The 20,741-nt window shown below is 41.0% G+C and overlaps 1 pseudogene; it reads left to right on the top strand.

Annotated features, from left to right (window-relative positions):
* The first annotated feature begins 16,302 nt into the window (after positions 1-16,302).
* Positions 16,303-19,549, top strand: LOC143631250 (auxin efflux carrier component 4-like; annotated as a pseudogene).
* The last annotated feature ends 1,192 nt before the right edge of the window (positions 19,550-20,741 follow it).

Genomic DNA, 20,741 nt, shown 5'->3' with positions numbered 1-20,741 from the left:
AAAGTTTTGGGCACGCGATTAGATATGAGTACCGCCTACCATCCCCAGACTGACGGCCAAAGCGAGCGAACTATACAAACATTGGAAGATATGCTAAGAGCGTGTGCAATTGATTTTGGTGGTAGCTGGGATGTTCACCTTCCTTTGGTGGAATTTTCATATAATAATAGCTACCACACGAGCATAAAGGCTGCACCGTTCGAAGCTTTGTATGGTCGTAAGTGTAGGTCGCCCTTGTGCTGGGCGGAAATAGGCGATAGACAAATGACGGGTCCCGAACTAATTCAAGAAACTACTGACAAGATATTTCAAATAAAAGAACGACTGAAAACGGCCCGCGATCGACAGAAAAGTTATGCGGATGTGAGACGCAAGCCTTTGGAATTCCAAGTGGGAGATAAAGTTCTTTTAAAGGTCTCGCCATGGAAAGGAGTTCCGAGGTTTGGAAAGCGGGGCAAGCTCAGCCCAAGATATACCGGACCATTTGAGATCCTGGAAAGGATAGGTCCCGTGGCCTATAAGTTGAAGCTACCTGAAGAACTTAGCGGGGTACATGACACATTCCATGTGTCGAACCTTAAAAAGTGTCTATCCGATGAATCTTTAGTCGTACCCCTAGACGAAGTACATATTGACGAACAATTACATTTTGTTGAAGAACCGATAGCCGTTACCGACTGGAAAGAACAAAAACTACGAAGAAGTCGGATTAAGTTAGTGAAGGTACAGTGGAAATCTAAAAGAGGACCCGAGTTTACCTGGGAAAGAGAAGATCAAATTCGAAAGAAGTACCCACACCTTTTCCCGGACCCAACTATAACGGATAACTAACAACAAATTTCGGGACGAAATTCTTCCAACAGGGGGAGAATGTGACACCCGGTAATTTTCCATATTCTTTAATCTTTATAATTGATCAAAATTACGTGTCATTTATATAATTTATATGAGGTATAAACCATAGTATACTTGAAATGTGGACGAGAACAGTCGTTAATGCCTATAGGATTGTATAAAGTGCCGATGAGAACGGCTATATGATGAAGATAGCCCAGTAAAAGTTTAGAGGTGACAAATATATCAAGCTAAATATATATATCTATGATCCAATATAAGGGGTAATGGTAAGACCATGCCCAGTAATGTCCTAATTCCCTAATTTGGACCAAAACGCCATAAACGTTTAAATAATAGAATATAGTCGCTGAACCGGCCAAATCAATGATACATTATACAGTGAGACGACCAAGATATGAAACTATGAAGGAATTAAATGTATACTAGTCAAAATAATATGAAGATAATAATTTAAACAATCCATGAAAGATTACAATATGGAGCACTATTTAACTGAATATAACTCCGGGCTAAATTTAAATATACATCATACCGGGAACCGAAATAAATACCGGGTTCCATACCATCTATAATACTTTATAGGTGACCAAATAAATTAAGAGAAGCTCATAATACCCAAGTCCAATATAATTCCCATAACTCGTTCATTCGATAAACTACTCGTCCTAACGACTATCCATTTAAGACCCGAACCAAGATTGAACTTAGCACTACATTTGGACAACCAATATATTTATTAAATGACCATAATACCCTCCCTTTGCAGCCCAAAGCCGAACCCCAACTTTTCCCATTCGGTTATAACACAAGACAAAACACCATTACATACATCCATGTATTAACATATTCATCATCATCCATAGCATCATCCATCTAACTATCATCATCACCAACATTATCATGACCTTGGAAATTTTCAAGCCACCAAAAAGTCTCCAAAAAGCCTTCCAAGAGCCGGCCTCCCATTCCCCTCCCAAATAAACAACAATTTACACCATGCCTTGACTACTATTGCACTTGAATGAGTGATTTGCCACCCTTAATTCATGGGATTGTGATTCCCCAATTTAAGGGATTATGTTTCCATCCTCCACTCTATATATACTCTAGCTTTCTTGATCAAAAATCACCACCCAAACTCAAGAAACTTAACTCCAAAAACAACCCCTTCCTCTCTCGGCCGAAGGCAGCAGCAGTGCACCACCACAGCCGCCTCTTTGCAACCTTTTTTCTCTATAATTCTACTATTAACATCTTAAACCCTATATATCGTTGGAAAGCTAGAAGAAATCCTTAAACCGTGGTAGAAAGCCTTGAACGGATCTCTGCCCGGAAAACTCGGTAAGAAGCTTTGAACCTTCGAAGGTCACTACTGGAAACTGCATTTTCCAGCAGTACCCCCCTCTCTTCTTTTGTTCATATCTCACAAACCACTTGGTATTTTTGGGTGATTCTTGTTTAGGAATCCAAGGAAACTCGCAAGGATCACGAACCACCTTTTGAACATCCATTTCCGGCTTCATTTCAGCATTAGGTAAGCCGAAAACTCGAGTTGTAACAGTTTATGGTGTCTGGAAAAACACAGATTCTGTCCAGCCACGGTTTCATCATTTTACTTGACCCTAGTTCACCTATTTCATGTTATTTAAACATAATGTAGACCCTCAACATCGTGATTAACATCAAGGAACTTGGATCTCGCCTTAAACCCGCTCAAGAACGCCTCAAAAACTGACATTCCCAAGGTACTAATGCCATGTAATGTTTAGTAGAAAAACATGGACTAAGCCTAAGATACATATACATAATGAGGTGATGAATCATGAACATAAACTTGAAGTGTGTTAAAATGACATATAATGAGGAATAAATCATGTTGGGTAAAAATTACAAGTGTTAAAAGGGTGTTTAAGGAAGGTTAAGGTTAATAGAACACTTAGTTAAGATCTTGAGTAATAAAACCCACTTATAAATAAACAAGATAATATAAATGTAAAGACGGAATCTTGGTTATGTTAAACTTTAAAAAGGGTATATAACTAACGTATTAAAAACCGTATCGGGTGTAGTATGAGAATAAATATTTTTACTATCATAAAAGTAAAAATAATAATAGTAATAATAATAGTAATAATAATAATAATAATAAAAGTAACAAAAATAATAAGAGAAACGACTACGGGAAATCGGATACTAAAATATATATAAAAGTGCAATCCTTTGCACGGAGGATACATGGATATAATGGCTTTAAAACAAAGAGATATATATATAAATACACTCGTATAATTCTATGAATACACGGGGAATACGTGTAAGATATATATAAGTAAATGTAAATATACAATTTTGTATGGGTCAAGGATAATGGTAAAAGCATGTAATATAATTATAAGATTTAAAAAGAATATTAATAATACTTATAATATATACATAACAAAATAAGTATACAAGTCATACACATATATTCCTATATATGTGCAACAAATATAAAATACGGGTTTTTGTGATGGACATTGCGAGTAACTGGAAGGGTGGAGGTGCCGGTAGTCGGGACGTCCTGTCTAGGCTGGTAAACGAATATATCATAGATGGGCCCGTTACCTACCTAGGGACTAACGATGAGAGCACCAAAACCTATTAGGCTAAAGCATGTCACGAACGTCATGATTACCGACGAATAATTTGTATCGAGCATTCCCTTATGCTCGGAGGATATATATATAAAGAGGATATAACGGATATACATAACAAGTATAAGACGTTGTCTAACGTCCGTATCGCTAATGTATAAAAAGTATACATATTGTCACACCCGGCCCTGAGCGGCGGAAACAGCCGGGCGCGCGCGAGTGGGGATTGATAATTAAGCACGGGCCATTGCAAACATTCAAAGATTTTCATTGCGCATGAAATGTTTAATACAATACATTACATTGTTTAAAAATTACATAAAAACATCCAAGTATAAAAACTGTTGAAGATTTCCACGCCATATCCCCATGCGCGGCGGGAACAACCACGCGCATCGAAGGGATATAACTAAAATCTTCCAAAAAGCTAGTTTAGATGTTTAGCGTGAGGTGCTCTAAGTGTGACTCCATGCGCTACCTAATTATCTCCTGAAAGACACGTAAAAACATTTGAATCAGTATAAACTGAGTGAGTTCACAAGTTTTTACAACTTGATAAATCGTATTGCATCATAATCATTCTGAAACATAATTCTGGTAGCATCATTAAAGCACAAGCTTGGTAAAACATAGTTATATCAACATATTCTGATAAAATCGTTCCGCGGGTTACGCGCGAACATTTCTGGGAACTGTGCTCGTCTATGCAAAGTGGCGCTGCCACTACGAGCTAAAATAAGTAATACCGTCCCGCGGGTTACGCGCGAACGTTTCAGGAAAATGTGCTCGTCCATGCAAAGTGGCGCTGCCACTACGAGCAAATCAATAATTCCGTCCCGCGGGTTACGCGCGGACGTTGTGCCGGAAAACAAGGCGCTCGTCCATGCAAAGAGGCGCGACCCCTACGAGCGGGCTCAAACCCATAGTACTGCCCCATGACCATACTAGGCACTCGTCCATGCAAAGAGGTGCGACCCCTACGAGTGGGTGGATCAAACCAGCAGTCCCTACCCTTAGAGTTCCAATGGTAAAGTGATCACTTACTCGAGTTCTAGCGCACATACATCGAAAACCTTAGATAACCGTTCGCATTGCTCGTCATGAAATATAATTTAAACACATAATCGCTTGCATAGCTTGTAAGTATACCATGATAAAACATTATTTAGGTACGTGTCCCTCGCCCCGAAAATAGTTTAAAATAGTGAAAATAGGGGCTGTGAGACTCACCTGAGGTTCTTGTTAAGGGATTAATCGAGATTCGGGTTTTCTTGGTGTTGGCCTCGGAATCGAAGGTCTAGTAACAGGATCGGAGCTGGAAACAACGGATGCTTGGGAGAGGATTAGTGCAAGTTTGTAGTTCTTTGAAGTGTGTTTTGGGTGATAATTTAGGTTACAAATTTATAGGCAAACTCAAGGGAACACAATCCCTTGCTTTAGGGGATTGAAATCTTTTCATATCTAGGTGTAATGATGATAAAGTATGGAAATTATTATTGTTTATTGTTTACTTAAAAGTGGAGGAGTGGATAAAAGATCTTGATTTGATTTGGACAGGACATGCAGGTCTGGGGTTGGTGAGAATAGGGTGGCTGACAGTTGACTTTTCATGTTACAGTGTGCTTTTTCAGGTACTTTTGTCAGTGTACAGTGAAAAGTGGAAAATCTCTGAAACACGCTACTGTTTCCTTTTGGGCGGGAGTAATCTCCTTATGTCTGGAGAATAGACTAAGTGTTCTGCGCGTAATACTTTGTGCGCATAGCTTTCTGCGTGTAGGACATTTCTTTGCTGCGGGTAGGTGCGTAACCTTCTCGCAGTTAGGGACATTGAGTTTCATTTGTAGATTCTCCAGGGGGTCTTGGTATTTCAACATAGTGATCAGTCATGTTGAAGTCAATTCCATCTTGGAGCTTCAGACAAACTAGCTCTCAATGTTCCCGCCATGCGGGGAGGTTAGTTCCCTTCCGCACGCGCATAGATGATGTAGGATGCACCCGCCTTAGCATCATGCGGGATGGTCAACCCATAGACAACATAACGTTAAGTTACATGAAAACATAAAGCCAAAATATTCACGCATGGCGCATATAACACATGCTCACGCTGGTTCTTAACATGGTGCGCTCGCGCAGGTTGCATGTAACAACTGCACGCGCTGACTAACATGGCGCGCTCGCGCAGGGCGCACATAACAAATGCACGCGCTGACTAATATGGCGCGCTTAATATTCACAATCACCTAATTATTAGGTTGATTACTTAGTTTATGGGGTTGGGAATTTACCGGGTGTCACATTCTCCCCTCGTTAAACGAATTTCGTCCCGAAATTTAGGAGACGTTGCTGGCAGAAGCCATGCTCTGAAAGAGGTGTGGGTATTTCATGCGCATCTGGTCTTCTCTTTCCCAAGTGAATTCAGGCCCACGCCTCGAATTCCATTGAACCTTTACTAACTTGATTCTGCTTCTGCGCAACTTTTGTTCTTTCCAATCGGTTACTGCTATAGGTTCTTCTACGAAGTGCAGCTGTTTGTCGATGTGAATCTCTTCCAACGGCAAAATCAACGTTTCGTCAGATAGGCACTTTTTGAGGTTGGACACATGAAACGTGTCATGAACTCCACTGAGTTCGGCGGGTAAACGGAGTTTATAAGCAACCGGACCGATCCTTTCCAGGATCTCAAATGGTCCCAATGTAGCGCGGATTCAACTTTCCTCGCTTGCCGAAACGGGGGACTCCTTTCCATGGAGAGACTTTCAAAAGTACTTTATCCCCTACTTGAAATTCCAATGGTTTCCTTCGCACATCTGCGTAGCTCTTCTGTCTATCGCGCGCTGTCTTAAGGCGATCCCTTATCTGAAAAATCTTGTCTGTTGTTTCTTGGATCAATTCTGGACCAGTCATTTGCTTGTCACCCACTTCAGCCCAGCACAGTGGGGATCTACACTTGCGCCCATACAAAGCTTCGAACGGCGCAGCCTTAATGCTTGTGTGATAGCTGTTGTTGTAAGAAAATTCAACCAATGGGAGATGAGTATCCCAGCTACCTTCGAAATCGATTGCGCACGCGCGTAGCATATCTTCCAATGTCTGGATTGTTCGCTCGCTTTGCCCATCCGTTTGAGGATGATAAGCTGTACTCATATCAAGGCGAGTACCTAGAGCTCCTTGTAACGATCTCCAAAACCTTGATGTGAACCGACTATCTCTATCAGAAATGATGGACACTGGGACTCCATGTTTTGAAACTACCTCTCGAATATACAATCTGGCTAACTTTTCCATCTTATCGGTTTCCTTGATCGGCAGGAAGTGCGCTGACTTAGTTAGCCGATCCACAATAACCCATATTGTGTCATAACCCCCAGGTGTCCTTGGCAGTTTGGTGATGAAGTCCATAGAGATTTGTTCCCACTTCCACATGGGAATTTCTGGCTGTTGAAGCAACCCTGATGGTTTCTGGTATTCAGCCTTTACCTTCGAACACGTCAGGCACTTACTGACATACGTCGCGATGGCGCCTTTAAGATTGGGCCACCAATACAGCGTTTTAACATCTTGGTACATCTTGTCTGCGCCAGGATGTACGGAATACCGCGTCTTGTGAGCTTCGTTTAATACTTGCTCACGCAATCCTCCCTTGAGAGGGACCCATATGCGGTTAGCGAAATATAGATTGCCGTTCTCTTTCAGTTCCAAATTCTTAACCATACCCCCAAGGCATTCGTTTTTAACAAACTCTGGTTTCAAGGCTTCTTGCTGAGCGTCTCGGATGCGGGTAGAGAGATCTGCGTGAATGGTCAACCTTAGAGCCTTGACTCGTAGCGTTTTTATTCGCTCCTTCCTACTTAGCGCGTCTGCTACCACATTCGCCTTTCCAGGGTGGTACTTGATTTCACAATCATAATCGTTCAACAATTCAACCCATCTTCGTTGCCTCATGTTTAAATCCTTTTGATCAAATATATGTTGAAGGCTCTTGTGATCCGTAAAGATTACACACTTTGTACCATAGAGGTAATGGCGCCAAATCTTTAGCGCGAAGACAACCGCTCCAAGTTCTAAATCATGCGTTGTGTAGTTCTTTTCATTGGTCTTGAGTTGGCGCGAGGCATACGCTATGACTTTGTCTCGCTGCATAAGGACACATCCGAGTCCCTGATGTGAAGCGTCGCAGTAAACGACGATGTCGTCCGTCCCCTCGGGCAGAGACAAAATTGGCGCACTACATAACTTCTGTTTCAACATTTGAAACGCTGCTTCCTGATTTTCGCCCCACACAAACTTCTTGTCTTTCTGAGTTAGCGCGGTCAGAGGTAGAGCTATTTTGGAGAAGTTCTCAATGAAGCGTCGATAGTAGCCAGCTAGCCCTAGGAATTGCCTCACCTCAGTTGGGGTTTTTGGCGCTTCCCAGTTTTCGATGGCCTTGACTTTAGAAGGATCAACGTGTATTCCTTTCTCGTTTACAACGTGACCGAGAAAATGAACTTCTCTAAGCCAAAACTCACATTTGGAAAACTTCGCATACAACTTTTCTTTCCTCAACAATTCCAAAATCAATCTCAGGTGTTGCTCATGCTCGGCCTTGGTCCGAGAGTAAATCAGAATATCATCTATAAACACAATCACAAACTTGTCCAAGTATGGTTTGCACACGCGGTTCATCAGATCCATGAATACAGCCGGCGCATTAGTTAGCCCGAAAGGCATCACTAAGAACTCATAATGGCCGTATCTAGTTCGGAAGGCTGTTTTCGGCACATCTTCCTCATGGACCCTAAGTTGGTGGTATCCGGACCGTAGATCTATCTTCGAATAATAACTGGATCCTTGCAACTGGTCAAATAGGTCGTCAATCCTCGGTAAGGGGTACCGATTTTTGACTGTCAGCTTATTCAGCTCCCTGTAGTCAATACACATTCTGAACGAACCATCCTTCTTCTTAACAAACAGTACTGGAGCTCCCCAAGGTGAAAAGCTTGGGCGTATGAAACCCTTATCAAATAGTTCCTGTAACTGATTGGATAGCTCTTGCATCTCAGATGGAGCTAGTCGATAAGGCGCTCGAGCTACTGGCGCAGCTCCTGGGACTAAATCAATACGAAACTCTACTTGTCGCGGCTGCGGTAATCCGGGCAAATCTTCAGGAAAAACTTCTGGAAATTCGCGCACTACTGGTAAGTCTTCAATTCTTCGCTCATCTCCTTTCTTTTCTACGACATGCGCCAGGAAGGCGTAGCACCCTTTCCTTAGGCACTTTCGCGCCTTTAGGCACGAAATCAGTTTCGTCGCAACTCCCCTTCTTTCCCCTTGAATTACCAAGGTTTCTCCGTTCAACAGTGGAATCCGAACCTGCTTCTCATGGCAAATAACTTCCGCGCGGTTCTCGACTAACCACTCCATACCTACCACAATGTCAAAACTTCCCAAGTCTATTGGCAACAAATTAATATTGAACCCGTGACCTCCCATGACTATTACACATTCTTCAGTTCTTTCGTTCGCGCATAACTGCCTACCATTGGCTAGTTCTATAGTATAAGGCGTGTCTAGCCTACTGGTTGCTAAGCCTAGGGAGTTTTTAAACTCAGCAGATATAAAACTTAGGTCAGCGCCAGTATCAAATAAGACAGATGCAAAATGTCCGTTAAGCAAAAACGTACCGGTTACCACATTCGGCTCTTCTTTAGCTTCGCCTGCGCCGATCACAAAAGCTCTCCCGCGAGCTTGGTTCCCCTTTTGCGGGCAATCCCGACTAAAATGCCCTGGCTTTCCGCATGCGTAGCAGTTGTCACTGGCTCCAGCTTCTCTGACACGGCAATTCATCGTCTTGTGCCCTGGTCTGCCACATTTGGCACATTCGATTCTTGCGCATTCACCCTCGTGGTGAAACTTGCATTTGTTGCACCATGGGCGAGGCCCGCTGTATCCTTTTCGTGGTGGCTCCGCGGCCTGAATCGCGTAAACCCTTGCGCTTTCCTGCTTCTTGAACGGTGGCTGCTTGGAGTCGGACCCTCGGTGGTGAGAGTTCCATTTCCTCTTGGGATCAGAGGTTCGCTGCTCGATTCCGCGCGTAGTCAACATACCCGCACGGATCGTATCCCTTGTAAGGGTGATGGCCCGCGCTACCGCCTCATCAAAGGTTGGAGGCGCTGCGGCGTTGAGCGAAACCCTAACAACAGGAGGTAACCCAAAAATATACCTCTCGATCTTCTTTTCCTCCGTGTTTGCCATATCTGGCACCAACTGGCAAAGTTCGTTGAACCGGTTGTTGTAGGCGTCGATATCCGTTCCTACCATGGTGTGGTTCCAGAATTCCTGTTGTAGGCTCTGGATTTCTGCGCGAGAGCAGAACTTTCTCATCAACATCTCCTTCAGTTCCTCCCAGGTCTTGTGGAGAGCAACTTCTCGCCCCAATGTTTTCGTTTGAAGCTTCCACCAAGACGAAGCTGCTTCCTGGAACATGCAGGTCGCGTAAAGGACCTTCTGGTTCTCACTACATCCGCTAATGGAGAGAACTGTCTCCATCTTGTCAATCCAGTTGTAGAGCCCAATGGCCCCTTCGGTTCCCTTGAATGGCCAAGGCTTACAGGCCATGAATGTCTTATAGGAGCATCCTTTGTCCAAGGCTCCTGATTCGGGTTCTGGGGTCTCATTCTGACGACCCTGACTTGATTCGGCCTTGCTGGCCTCATGTGTCGCAATCGCTTGCGCGATTATTTCCGCGAGTTCCTCGGGTGTCATGGTAATTCCTTTGGCTTTAGTTGGAGGCATTCTCGCTTTAAAAGAGTGGAAATATATTAAACTTAGCGCATGTACTCTGAGCACATAATGTTATCATTATTTACTAGACAGTGTGACCCGTGTTCCTAAGTGTGTGTATAGTTTCTTTTGAAAATATTTTCTTTGAAAAATATTTCATGCGATTCCCCAACGGTTATAGTCTAGGTTAAAACTTCTTTTCCTAGTTCGCTATAACCAGTGCTCTGATACCAATCTGTCACACCCGGCCCTGAGCGGCGGAAACAGCCGGGCGCGCGCGAGTGGGGATTGATAATTAAGCACGGGCCATTGCAAACATTCAAAGATTTTCATTGCGCATGAAATGTTTAATACAATACATTACATTGTTTAAAAATTACATAAAAACATCCAAGTATAAAAACTGTTGAAGATTTCCACGCCATATCCCCATGCGCGGCGGGAACAACCACGCGCATCGAAGGGATAGAACTAAAATCTTCCAAAAAGCTAGTTTAGATGTTTAGCGTGAGGTGCTCTAAGTGTGACTCCATGCGCTACCTAATTATCTCCTGAAAGACACGTAAAAACATTTGAATCAGTATAAACTGAGTGAGTTCACAAGTTTTTACAACTTGATAAATCGTATTGCATCATAATCATTCTGAAACATAATTCTGGTAGCATCATTAAAGCACAAGCTTGGTAAAACATAGTTATATCAACATATTCTGATAAAATCGTTCCGCGGGTTACGCGCGAATATTTCTGGGAACTGTGCTCGTCTATGCAAAGTGGCGCTGCCACTACGAGCTAAAATAAGTAATACCGTCCCGCGGGTTACGCGCGAACGTTTCAGGAAAATGTGCTCGTCCATGCAAAGTGGCGCTGCCACTACGAGCAAATCAATAATTCCGTCCCGCGGGTTACGCGCGGACGTTGTGCCGGAAAACAAGGCGCTCGTCCATGCAAAGAGGCGCGACCCCTACGAGCGGGCTCAAACCCATAGTACTGCCCCATGACCATACTAGGCACTCGTCCATGCAAAGAGGTGCGACCCCTACGAGTGGGTGGATCAAACCAGCAGTCCCTACCCTTAGAGTTCCAATGGTAAAGTGATCACTTACTCGAGTTCTAGCGCACATACATCGAAAACCTTAGATAACCGTTCGCATTGCTCGTCATGAAATATAATTTAAACACATAATCGCTTGCATAGCTTGTAAGTATACCATGATAAAACATTATTTAGGTACGTGTCCCTCGCCCCGAAAATAGTTTAAAATAGTGAAAATAGGGGCTGTGAGACTCACCTGAGGTTCTTGTTAAGGGATTAATCGAGATTCGGGTTTTCTTGGTGTTGGCCTCGGAATCGAAGGTCTAGTAACAGGATCGGAGCTGGAAACAACGGATGCTTGGGAGAGGATTAGTGCAAGTTTGTAGTTCTTTGAAGTGTGTTTTGGGTGATAATTTAGGTTACAAATTTATAGGCAAACTCAAGGGAACACAATCCCTTGCTTTAGGGGATTGAAATCTTTTCATATCTAGGTGTAATGATGATAAAGTATGGAAATTATTATTGTTTATTGTTTACTTAAAAGTGGAGGAGTGGATAAAAGATCTTGATTTGATTTGGACAGGACATGCAGGTCTGGGGTTGGTGAGAATAGGGTGGCTGACAGTTGACTTTTCATGTTACAGTGTGCTTTTTCAGGTACTTTTGTCAGTGTACAGTGAAAAGTGGAAAATCTCTGAAACACGCTACTGTTTCCTTTTGGGCGGGAGTAATCTCCTTATGTCTGGAGAATAGACTAAGTGTTCTGCGCGTAATACTTTGTGCGCATAGCTTTCTGCGTGTAGGACATTTCTTTGCTGCGGGTAGGTGCGTAACCTTCTCGCAGTTAGGGACATTGAGTTTCATTTGTAGATTCTCCAGGGGGTCTTGGTATTTCAACATAGTGATCAGTCATGTTGAAGTCAATTCCATCTTGGAGCTTCAGACAAACTAGCTCTCAATGTTCCCGCCATGCGGGGAGGTTAGTTCCCTTCCGCACGCGCATAAATGATGTAGGATGCACCCGCCTTAGCATCATGCGGGATGGTCAACCCATAGACAACATAACGTTAAGTTACATGAAAACATAAAGCCAAAATATTCACGCATGGCGCATATAACACATGCTCACGCTGGTTCTTAACATGGTGCGCTCGCGCAGGTTGCATGTAACAACTGCACGCGCTGACTAACATGGCGCGCTCGCGCAGGGCGCACATAACAAATGCACGCGCTGACTAATATGGCGCGCTTAATATTCACAATCACCTAATTATTAGGTTGATTACTTAGTTTATGGGGTTGGGAATTTACCGGGTGTCACACATATATACCGTCACCTCATAAGTATGTATCGGGCTAAGTATTAATAGTTATATATTATGTACTGAAGTGCATACGTATACGATATAATACAGGAAACTCGCCAAGTATAACGGAACATTATTCCTCATTTAAGGTGAGTCTCACAGCCCCTATTTTCACTATTTTCACTATGTTTTAAACTGTTTTCGGGGCGAGGGACACGTGTTTAAATATGTTTTATCATGGTGTATATCTTGATTTACAATGTGCGTGTACATGAGATATTTGGCGCGCTCATGGTACATAAAGTCCCCGGTATATATTGTAACCATAAACTATAGGCAACTATAGCCGAGGAACTCTACGGGTAGTACTACTGGTCTGACCAACCCACTCGTAAGTGGTCGCGCCACTTTATAAGACGGGTGCTTAGTTTTCCGATTTATTTATTCCCTCGTGGACTCGTGGGATGTTATGTGGGGCTTTATGGTGTATATATATAGTCAAGGAATGGTTACGAACTCATGTATTCACGTTACACTGCAAGTCATGGATACTGTATTCATGACGTTATGAGAATTATATTATAAAGCATTTTATCGAGTCACAAAACTTGTGAACTCACTCAGTTTATACTGATTAAATTATTTTACGTGTCTTTCAGGTATTTAGCTATGTGGAGAGGTCACGGGTCTCACTACGGTTTTATGTTTAACTATGGAAATTTCATGTATGAGGATTTTATATTTTGGAGTTTTCACGGTTATATCTCCCTTCGGCAGGACATAACTGTGAAATCTCAATATGTTATATGTAAACTTTTTTTATGGATATTTTTGTAAAACTTATATTATGAATGAAATCCTCATGTATTTTATCATATAGTTGTTGCTTAACCGTGCTCTCGAAAAACCTTTCATGAGTCACACGCCGGTTGTTTCCGCCTATGGACCGGGTGTGACAGCGCGGGACATAAAGTCTACGCGCACGCGCAAGCTTCATTATTCTTACAGCCCGTAAGTCGCCTCACGCGCAGGCTTTATTATTATTATAGCTCGTAAGCCGCAACTCGCGCAAGTTTCATTATTCTTACAGCCCGTAAGTCGCCTCACGCGCAGGCTTTATTATTATTATAGCTCGTAAGCCGCAACTCGCGCAAGCTTTATTTTTCTTATAGCTCGTAAGTCGCCTCACGCGCAAGCTCCATTATTATTACAGCCCGTAAGTCGCCTCACGCGCAGGCCTTATTATTATTATAGCTCGTAAGCCGCAACTCGCGCTAGCTTCATTATTCTTATAGCTCGTAAGTCGCCTCTCGCGCAAGCTTTATTATTATTATAGCTCGTAATCCGCAACTCGCGCTAGCTTCATTATTCTTATAGCTCGTAAGTCGCCTCACGCGCAAGCTTTTATTATTCTCATAGCTCATAAGTCGCCTCGCGCGCAAGCTCCATCATCCTGATAGCTCGTAAGTCGCCTCACGCGCAAGCTTTATTATTCTTATAGCTCGTAAGCCGCAACTCGCGCAAGCTTCATTATTATTATAGCTCGTAAGTCGCCTCTCGCGCAAGCTCCATTATTATTATAGCTCGTAAGTCGCCTCGCGCGCAGTTTTTATTATTCTTATAGCTCGTAAGCCGCAACTCGCGCAAGCTTCATTATTCTTATAGCTCGTAAGTCGCCTCACGCGCAGGCTTTATTATTATTATAGCTCGTAAGCCGCAACTCGCGCAAGCTTCATTATTCTTATAGCTCGTAAGTCGCCTCACGCGCAAGCTTTATTATTATTATAGCTCGTAAGCCGCAACTCGCGCAAGCTTCATTATTCTTATAGCTCGTAAGTCGCCTCACGCGCAAGCTTTATTATTCTTATAGCTCATAAGCCGCAACTCGCGCAAGCTTCATTATTCTTATAGCTCGTAAGTCGCCTCACGCGCAAGCTTTATTATTCTTATAGCTCATAAGCCGCAACTCGCGCAAGCTTCATTATTCTTATAGCTCGTAAGTCCCCTCACGCGCAAGCTTTATTTTTCTTACAGCTCATAAGTCGCCTCGCGCGCAGGCTTTATTATTCTCATAACTCGCAAGCTGCCTCGCGCGCAAGTTATGTTACATTATTAACGAGATCCGCGCTCCATCTTTTATCAGGCCTCGCGCCACTATGATGCGTGCTATGTCTTATTTATGCCAGGGCACCATCATTATCATAAGGACCGCAACATGTCACCATCATGAAGAAAACCTCCCAAAACTCAGACAATAAAGACAAGGCCGAAGAAAAGGGAAAAAACCGCCTCATGGCCTAACACACTTCATAAAGTCCAGCGCTCCACCTAGACGCTTGCGCGCCCAGGAGCAACGCTGGACTTGGGGGGCTTGTAGGGGTATGGTATTAAACCCGGTTTTACGACCCTAAATTTATTATGTTTTGGCTTATTTTATTATATGGACTAATACAATGTTATTGGGCTGAGGGGGTTTTGTGGAGGTAACCCGAACTGGGCTAGGCCCATTAGGGTATCATGATGGTGGCCATGAGGCTCTCTATATAAGGAGGTCTCCACCTCCTTATTAGGGGGTCATGCTCAACAAGAGCCACCACCACTTTTTTGTGTCTGTAAACAAGAGATCTTCAGGATTTCTTAGCAGTCACCTCCACACCCCCGAAAAACCATTGCAGGTCTCAAGCAACCGGAGAAGAAGATCAAGACGTGGTTCGTTCATCTCGAAAATCCATGGAAACATCGTCATGAATCAGGTCAGATTCATTTCATGCTTTGACATTTATCATAAACATTTTGTTAATTAAACGCCACCTACGTGATAAATGGTTTAAGAACTAAGAGATCCCACAATTAATATAGTTTTAAGAGACACGTATAGTTTAATACTTTTAAAAGAAAATAATGATACATGTTCCAAAAGAAACTATTTTGATTTCTCTTATAAAACTAATCAGTTATTATAAACAATTTGGTTTATTATAATAAACAACTTTATTATAAAAAAAGCTATGTAAAAACTAAAAGGTTATGATAGCATGTAACTATTAAATTTGTGAATACTAGTGAATCGTAAAGGAATAAAAGGTTTATAATTAGGATGGATGAGTTGCTTATTATCACCAAAATGGGTTTGTAGCCGTTTTTAACATTCTGCATCACAAATGTGTATGGGCTATATGATAACAAAAACTTTGATAAACTAACGAGTCTAGCTACACTTACCTTAGCACGATGCGACTAATTCATATAATGATGCGTAAGGCTTCTTTCACCGGAGTTTTATGTCGAACGTATTTGCAAATCCACCATGGGACAATGCAGTATGGGCATTCTTTTTCTTTAATTTTGGTATATAATTAAAACAATACCCTTTCTTTACCGTATATTTTTGGTAGATACTTTAAAGACTAACTTATGGGACACAAACTAATTAATCCATTCAAACATAAAATACGTGTGTAAGCATTAATCCTCAAATAATAAATTTTCTACTTAAAGTATGACAAGATGCAAATTCACATTAATTACCATACGTTGTATGTTAACAACAAAGTAGACAACTTCCACAAACTCATGGATACATTTAAGTTAATAATCATTTAATATAGCTACAAACTTTTTTGCAAAACGTTGGTCAAAACTTAGACATCAGTCAACGACTTATACATGTGTTCATACTTAGACGATTCCTATACGTATCCACAAACACATTATATAAGTTCACACATCCATTCTCTCTAAAACACTATATCCTTAATTTATCTGCATTGTGAAAATGATCACCGGCAAGGATTTTTACGCGATCGTGACGGCGATGGTGCCGTTATACATCGCCATGCTTCTCGCGTACGGCAGTGTGAAGTGGTGGAAGATTTTCACACCCGACCAGTGCGCGGGTATTAATCGATTTGTCGCTATATTCTCTGTCCCCTTACTTTCTTTCCATTTCATCTCCATGGGTGATCCTTACGCCATGAACTTCAAGTTCATCGGGGCCGACAGCCTCCAGAAAGTCATCATACTGCTCGTTCTTGGCTTGTGGACAAAGTTCACAAAGTACGGAACCTTTGAATGGATGATCACCCTCTTCTCTCTCTCAACTCTTCCTAACACGCTCGTGATCGGAATACCGTTGCTAACCGCCATGTATGGCGAGCGTTCGGCCGCGTTAATGGTTCAGGTGGTTGTCATGCAATGCATTGTGTGGTACACTTTGCTTTTGTTTATGTTTGAGTTTCGTGCTGCCAAAACCCTTATCATGGAAAGGTTTCCTGGCGCGGGAGCCGATATTCGCTCGATTCGGGTCGAATCCGACGTCGTTTCACTTGACGCGCAGGATTTTCTTGAGATGTCCGCGGAGGTTGGAAACGACGGGAAGTTGCATATTAAGGTGAGAAGGTCGAGCGCGTCCAGACGGTCGATCGGAGTTGGCTCGCTTACCGGTGTCGAAATTTACAGTGTAAGTTCGTCCGCAATTTAATCTCCGAGAGGTTCGTATGTGAACCAATCGGATTTTAATTCTGTTGCGGGGTTTCCAGGGGGGCGGTTGTCGAATTTCGGCCCCGCGGATGACATGTATTCAAGGGGTCCCACCCCTACCCCTCGACGCTCGAATTTCGAAGATGAACCGTCTCGAAGATCTCTCAACATGACGCCATATTTTAGCGTTACAAAAGACCAACAAGCACCACCAATGAAGCTGAATCATGACATCCACATGTTTGGTCGAAGCTCTAGCGCGCCGGTTACTGCGAAAGGTGGCCGCACCCGTTCGAAACTCCACGCGACCACGGAACAACCTTCACGACCCGATCTTAGCATGCTTGGAGGTAAATATGTTTTTTTCTTTTTTATAAATTTAATTCTTCTTACATTTGTCCTTGATGTGGTTGTAGAGTTGAAAGAAATTGAAATCAAGATAAGTGGCGACCAAGAGAGGGTCAAACCGGGTGTCGCCGAGCAACAACCCGACACGAACCAAGGGCCCGGGAACCAGATGCCGTCCGCGGGTGTGATGGCCCGGTTGATACTGTTGATGGTGTGGCGAAAACTGATAAGGAACCCTAACACATACGCCAGTCTCATAGGCCTAATTTGGGCTTTGGTGTCCTACAGGTGAAACTTTAGTTTGCTTTTCATTTAAAGGAAATAAATTTATTTGAAAATTATGTTAGTAAGTTATTCAAATTGAAACAATAAATTATATAATTTCTTTTAACAGAGTATTTCTATTACAGGTGGCATTTGAAAATGCCAAAAATAGTAGATGATTCAATCTCCTTGATCTCCAAAACTGGTCTTGGGATGGCTATGTTCAGCTTAGGTAAGTTATATATATATATATATATATACATATAAAAAAGATATATATTTGTACATGTGTATGGATGAGGGTAAAAATATATACTAGTTTAGTACACAACTTTTGCTTAGAGAATGGGCATGGCAAGAAAATCTGTACATTTAGTCTAACCCAAATAATAATATTTAACCTTTATCTCAATACATATATATTTTTATAAAACCATCTATATGAAAATATCTCTAAAAGCTACCTTAACAAAATATAGATGTTATTTTATCCTACAAAAGAACTTGTTGGAAAATTAAGGTTCAAAATAACACAACCAGTTTTATTACTTAAAAGCTAGACTATAAGTTCATATATAAGAGTTTAATTTTCGCCATATTAGAGTAATAGCACCCGACTACACATAAAATGGAGCTTTGACATTTTTAAAACCGAGTTTTTTATTTATATATTATTTTTAACTAATCAAATGTTTTTTTTATCCTAATAGATCTAGTTAGTAAAAACTAAATTCTATTACATTTAAAAAAATTATATTACTTTTAAAACTTAAGTCATTTCGTAATTCAATTTGGTAGTAAAAATTTTGTTTTCTTTACTTATTTATATTTAAATGTCTTTAATTTATTCAGTCTAGGATCTTTTTGTTTTTTTAAAGTATTTGTATATTTGACAATAATATTTAACTTTTATTTAAAACATTTTATTTTATTTTTATTTTTTCGAACGACAACTTTCAAAAACATTATTTATTAAACACAAACAAAACCATGGTCAATAAAGTCACGTTTTTTCCTTTTAATTTTGTTTCAAGACCCCTTTTTAAGGCCATATATTTTTGTTACAGTCGTGAAGTATAATTTTAGCTGTTATAGCAGATGACATAATGTCACAAAAATCTAGAAATAACATAAATACAATAAAGTTGTTGGCTTTTTCACAACAATATTGTCGAGGTTGTCCATTAATATAAGTTATATGCATTTTATGTTGTCATGTGAACCATCTTTTGGTTGAGGTTATCACTTAAAGTTTTAGACCTTTAACGTCATACTTTATATACTTTTCGTCGTGTTTTTATCACTCTAATTTCTTGATTTGCTCCAAAACTTCCAGTTTTTTTACTTAAAAATAACCATCATGTTTTAAGGTTTGTTTATGGCGCTTCAACCTAAGTTAATAGCGTGTGGGAGATCAAAGGCTATGCTTTCTATAGTTGTGAAGTTTCTAATAGGACCGTTGGTAGCCGCGTTGTCTGCATTTCTGGTTGGCCTTCGTGGTACCCTCTTTCGTGTCGCTGTCGTTCAGGTATATGTTCCATCAACACGTCCTTGCCGCATTTATAGTTTTTTTAAGTTGGTATAGCTCAAGATTAGTTTTGATGATATTTAAATACATTGGTAGGCTACACTATCAGCAGGGATTGTACCGTTTGTTTTCGCCAAGGAATACGATGTTCATGCAACAATTCTTAGCACTTCGTAAGCATATACGATCTTCTCATAAGAAAGGGTTGTATCGTGGTTATTTGTTTGTTTATTTGTATGAATTCATATTTAACTTTGTTCGTTTCAGGGTTATCTTTGGAATGTTGATAACAGTGCCCATAACTATATGCTACTACATCATTCTTGAACTCTAGAGATAAATCGACAAGCATACAGAGTTGATATTTGATGAAATATGTTGGAAGGATGCAACCAAATTATGATGATTCTTGATGAGTAGTTGATATCACAAGGTGATCTCGGATGAAGATATATAACATCTAGGATATTTTGTTGTAGTTGATTTCGTCTATGTACTAAAATTCCTTAGTTAAAACTTTTATGAGTGAGCTATATATGTGTCTTATATTTTTTTAATTCAAATCGATTACCAGATTGGGTTTTGTATAATATATAGCAACTAGGAATGACTTGTTTTATAAGCATACACCTAGAACAAAAAATCAAGTCATCGAGTTAGTCTTTTTTGTGTGCAGTAGATTTATGAGAATATGCATTTTTAGAACACAAAAATTAAACATGACAATGCCAAGTTTCTAAATGCAGGAGAAGCAAAATATGTAAAGAAAGAGACGATAGTGCAAAGAGACTAAAAAATCCTCAAAATAAACCAAATTCCTACAGCATCCCTAGCAAAATACAAAGCATTAAACCAAGAACAACAAACCCATAATATAAACAACAACAGTTGGGTGAAACAAATTCTGCAACCTGCAATTCATTAATCATCAAGAAAGATGCATACAAATGCAGGAATCTAAAGTGCGACTACACAGATTTAAGATTGAGTTACTTGAAGAACGGCAATTTGAGTAGCAACTAACGCTCCATTCCGACAAATAGGATAGATTGAGAAGTGGCATTGGCTCTAGGGTAAGACAACCACCTTAATTTCCTCTGCATCTCTTCCGTTTTCTATTCTGTCATATTATTCACTCGAATCGGCAATGAAGACGCACATAAAGGCAAACGCCATGGCGTTCTAACCGCCGATTAAATCAGCTAAAAGAGAAAACGAAGGCAACAAAGGGTGAGAGACATCGCTTTTGTAGATTTGAAGAAGTTCAATTATGTTTGTCTGTGACGATGGTGGGAAGAGAGAGAATCATACATGTGGCGGTGGTAGAGAGAGAACAACAGACTTATACCACTCACAATAAACTAACCATTATGTATCACTTAGATCTGAATGAGTCAGACCTAAATGAACCTCTGTCCCATTCAGCAACAACAATAAGTCTGAATGATTCAGACCTAATTTTAACCATTTAAATTATTTCTGTTTGAAACCAAACAGTCTGAAGTCTGAATGAATCAGATGTTTAC

Source organism: Bidens hawaiensis, unplaced genomic scaffold (genome assembly GCF_021521415.1).
Source record: "Bidens hawaiensis isolate Kalapana, Puna unplaced genomic scaffold, B.hawaiensis_p1.1 tig00005977_1, whole genome shotgun sequence".
NCBI lineage: Eukaryota > Viridiplantae > Streptophyta > Magnoliopsida > Asterales > Asteraceae > Bidens > Bidens hawaiensis.
The sequence above is the reverse complement of the archived record's forward strand: the minus strand, read 5'-3'. Positions and strand labels throughout refer to the sequence as shown.